The sequence below is a fragment of the Dipodomys spectabilis genome, unplaced genomic scaffold (assembly GCF_019054845.1).
Source record: "Dipodomys spectabilis isolate Male_0828 unplaced genomic scaffold, ASM1905484v1 ptg000327l, whole genome shotgun sequence".
Lineage (NCBI taxonomy): Eukaryota > Metazoa > Chordata > Mammalia > Rodentia > Heteromyidae > Dipodomys > Dipodomys spectabilis.
Window position 1 is genome coordinate 3,011,311 of NW_024871004.1, and position 5,020 is coordinate 3,016,330.

Below are 5,020 nucleotides of genomic sequence, written 5' to 3' on the forward strand. Positions count from 1 at the left end.
AAAATATGTAGGGAGAAAGTGCCCTTCACAATGAAAGAACGTATTGAATTTACACTTTTCTGTTTTAATACTTTCCACAATATCTTTGCACGAGAAGCACTGAAACACAGAAAAAAATCTGATTGGATACTTCAAACCAATGATTTCACATTTCCAATTAGCCCAAAAATATAATATCCTTATTAACATGAGATAGTGAAGACTTCTCTTATTACATAAGCCAAAAGGTTTGGGGATCAGAAAAGAATTGAGCAAACTGAAAAGGTAAGAAAACACATTATTAGAAGCACGAGCTAAGCGTATTGGTTTCAGCAGTAGAGGGGGCCAAAAATTTTTGATATAGATTGTCTTAATGTTTTTGCTACCTAAAGTGATTTTACAGAGCCTCTTTGACTCAGTATAATGCAGAACAAATTGAATGAACACATGAAAATAAATTCCACCTCAAAATAAAAGAGTTTTCAAAGAAACCATGAAGATGTAGCAGTGGAGGACGCCTTAAAGTCCTTCCGCTTCACTAGACTTGAAGCCAAGAAGCTGTGATTAATTGTAAATCAGGGAAGACCTAAGAGTAGGACATAGAAGTAGGACATAGAAATATTGTCCTTTGTAACAGACAATGTCATCCAAGGAATCGGCGATTTAACTCTATTCTTCTCCATACATCTTGTTGAGCAAATACAAGACCAAGAGAAAAATAATCTATTGAAATAATTTTGCAAAGAATAATTTCAATGTTCCTGATATGGTATCTAAGGAGTCTTAAGAGAGAAGATAAAAGTGGAGTATTCTTAAGTTTCCTCTAAGCATCTTGTTAGCAAAATATATCTTTGAGATTAGAAGTGATTGAACCAAAAAGTGATGGAGTACTTATTTTTTTGGACACTTTAGACACAAGAAGATTTCAAGGTAAAAGAAAAAAGAAAAAAATTATAGCTAAATATTTGTGATTATAGGTTCTTGGAATGGTTTTTTGGAGGCAAAATTTTGCATTAGCATTGGTACTCATTAACATTGTTGTTGTGTTTCTGTGGCAACCAAATGAAAATGGGAAGTTTAATGGACTCGCTTGGAGAAGTAAACAGCATGATAGAAAAAAATGGCAAATAATATTTAGTTAATTATTTTGAACAATTCCTTTGCAAAAACAAAGAAGGAAAGATATAATTCAAAATCACTTGACGTTATTAAAAGTATGAAAATGGAGGAGTGAAGAGATTGAGAGAAAACATAGAGGACTGTTTTCTCTCCAGTGGAGTAGTAGGTTCTGGACCTTATTTCTTCCATTCTGTCTTCATAAGCTATCAAGTGTGCCTCAGTACTGGAGTATCCAGTTCAGACAAATAGCACTCGCAGAAGAAAATACCTGCAGTAGATATAGGTGATTTATAACCTTAGACAATCTTCTTAAATCTGTTCTAAATACTCCCCTACCCCAAACTCCCTCATTGAACAGCTTTGTTTGCTTTTCCAAAGACTGCCCTTCATTAACTGCTTAAAATTTTGAGAGGTCATATTCATACTCTCTAGAGATTGCTGTTTGGTCTTGATTTTTGAGTGTTTTTGTTTGTTGTGTTTTTTTACTGAATTTCAAAAGGTTGTGCAAGTGTGTTACAATTAAATATGTTTAATTGTCTAATGCTCCTTGATCAGAGTCACTCCTTCTATCAGTCTCAACCAACCCTTTCTCCAACATTTAGTTCAGATTTTCCACTTCCTTTATTTTATATGTACATTGAGTATTCTAGCTGTACTTGCCCTTGTTCCATTTTTCATTCATTCTATTTCTTTACTATTGTTCTTCTCTGGTTTCAATTTCCTGATAGTCATTCTGTTAAACTGTCTGTTAATATTTTGAAAGTTTTATATACATTCCATGGAGTTTCTTTTTTTAAATTTTTTTATTGTGAAAATACTGTACAGAGGATTTACAATTACATGGGCACAATAATGAGTACATTTCTTATCAAGCATTGTAGCCTCCTCCTTTGTTTCAATCCCACATATACTTGAACTGATGTCAGCTTATATTTCCATAATTCATTCATCTGCAATAACAATTTGCAAGAATGGAGATGTGGGGCACTTAGACATGATTTTATTCTCGTTCATTTGGAAGATTAATCTTTAGTCAACAAGAAAGTTTAAAAATGGCTTAGAATTTATTCCTAACTACCAGTTTTTATAAATGGCTTTGTACAATGGTGTGTGATTATTTTATTTTAGGTAGGATAATTTTTTCTACTACCTATAAGTTTTGGAAAAAGAAGAAAATTAAAATTTACTACTTAGAGGAATATGATAGAAATAGAAGACAGATTTTATGTTTGTCACATCTCTCTTCAGTACCCATATTCAAGACTTAAAGTCATATTTCTTACTATGATAGACAGATAGGGAAAACATAAAACAACACATGATAAGGCAACTATTAGTGACTTTTTAAAATGTACCTTCTTATGTGATGAAATTTTCTTTATTAACTAATAATTGAGTTTGAAATATGGGAGGCTGATCTATATAACACATTTCTGGAATTCACCTACTGAACAACATAAATGGTGGGGGGTACTATTTCTACACTTTAATGAATGGTTGAACTTGTTTGGTATTAGTGCTGGGTACGTAAATCAACTCTATTGTAACTTGCTCCCTACACTTGAAATCCTTGTAATGTTGCTATCATGTACTTGTCAAGTTTTATTTTGGCAAATGTGATTTTAAATAGTTTATTTGAAAATGAATATACTTTCAGGAGATTAAATGTAGGTTATCATGGATTTGAGAATGACAACACTTTTATACTACAGAACCTAGTTTTACTGAAGTACCAGTGTTTTGAAACACTAAGGATCTTCTTAGTTAATGTTTTTCTAAGTTATATTTGACCTCTAAATCAAGTTTTCCTAGCCTTGGTAGAACAATTATGGATCTATCATTCCAGAAACTGTTTTTTTGGCTGCACTGAAATCTTTCATTAATCATTAGGAGAGGGGTATTAAAAATAATCTTGTTCATTTGTGATTTTGTTCACTCAGATGGGCTGGTCATCTGTAAATTGAAAGTTTGAATTACAGTACTTTCTCTCAGATTTTGTGATCTCATCTTTCATTTTAAGTTGCCATGCATTTCACAATTGATTACTGCTAATTCTTGAAAGGAATTGGGGCCTTGAAATGTTATAGGAAATTAGAAATCAAGGTGAGTCTTCAATTATTTTCTGCTGGCATGTCGCATGGGCCTATGTGAGAAGTTTTGCCCTTGTTATCTGATCGTGCAGATAACTGGGACCTGGTATCCTAGGACCCTGGGTCCTGCAGAAGAATAATAGCTTTTAGACATCATTTAAGCAAAATTTGGGTATAATCAGTAAGAATACTTCAGAAATATGGATTAAAGCATTTTGGGTCCCGCGGGTTAAAACAATAAACAGAGTATCAGAGTAAAATCACTTATAGATTAGCAGAGAAAAATACTGTTATTTTACCATGTGAATTCAGAAGACCATGAACACTTAGAAGGTATCACAAGTTTATAGCGAAGACATTGCATTGATACTTCTTATATTCTAATATATATTCTAAACCTAATTATTTATATTCCAATCCATTTATGGGAATAAATGTCAATATATTTGTCAAATTATCAATTCTAGTAAGATTCACTGTATGAAATTTAATATCAGCACATATAAATATAAAATATATACCTATATATAATATAAAAATTGTTTTACATTGTTGTGTTGTGGTTAGGGAATCAAAGGCAACTCTGTTTTAAAGTATTATTCCAATATCTCTACCTCAGTTTTTGGTAGAGTTAGACTTACAGCTTTAACATTTGTAGATTTACAGCCTAGAGGCAAGAGGAAACACTGTGATTAAAATATTACTAATTTAAGGCCTAATATCTAGGAGAAACATATGGACTGCTCCAGGAGCTATGGAAATATTTGGTGATAGAAATCAGTAGTGTAAGTTCCTGCCTAGTTGGATGATACACAGGCCAGGACAGTAGGTAATCATGCATATGAACAATTTTTTCACCTTCTTGGCTTTAGATACTTTTGAAATGATAAGTATAATAAACAATTATATTTTGATAAAATACCTTCCATTCTGAACAATTCGGTCTAAATGGTTCATCTCTCTATGATCCCAAGTAACTAAGATTAGATTTGTTTCAGTAAGACAATCTATGCTGTCAGGGTAAGATATTGTGGTTGGTCTGTTCCTACATGGAAGAAGGGTAAAGGTTCAGGTAGACATTTGTCCTAGCAAGACCTCATTTGGGAAAATTTAAGCTGCAGAAGTTTAGAAGTACCTCTTAAGCAAGGCTTACTTTGAATCCATTAGCTCTACAAAGCTAATTAAGTTGATAAATAAGTATTGAAAAGCCATCACTTTTGGAATTAGCTGTAAAGGCTTCAAACTATGATCAAATTTAAAATGAAAATGACAAAATAGTCATTGACAAAAAAATATAAACGTGATCAATCGACCAAACGATATCAGTTTTTTTCCGCTATACACAGAATTTTAGAGAAATAAGATCAATAGCATTTTTAGGAACAATAAGGAATCCTTGTTACAAATAGGCATCCATGGATATATGCCTGTATAAAGATTGCATCATTAAGTACTTAAATTTAGAGGATTCTACATGCTTCAGCAGCAGGTCTACCCAAATTACAACAATACAGAGATTAACTTGGCACTTGCACAAGGATGATAGGAAAATTTGTGAATTATTACTTATTTTTCATTCTTCTGATGCAAGAAATGAAAAAAGAGTTATTAAAAGGTTGATTACAAAAATACAAGTGTAACAATACATGTAATTCATAGAATTAAAGGTTAGTTTGACATCATTGTATTAAATATTCACCTTAGAAAGGCTTTTACATAGCATAACCTTTACAAAACTTGAAATTAGATAACATTGTCATTTTATCCAAAAGAAATAAAATAATATTAGGACCTAGGAAAAAAAGGAATCTTAAACTTCTTCTATATGGAAT

General features: G+C 31.9%; 1 pseudogene; it reads left to right on the top strand.

Annotated features, from left to right (window-relative positions):
- The first annotated feature begins 4,662 nt into the window (after positions 1-4,662).
- Positions 4,663-4,762, top strand: LOC122128277 (annotated as a pseudogene).
- Positions 4,763-5,020: the final 258 nt, after the last annotated feature.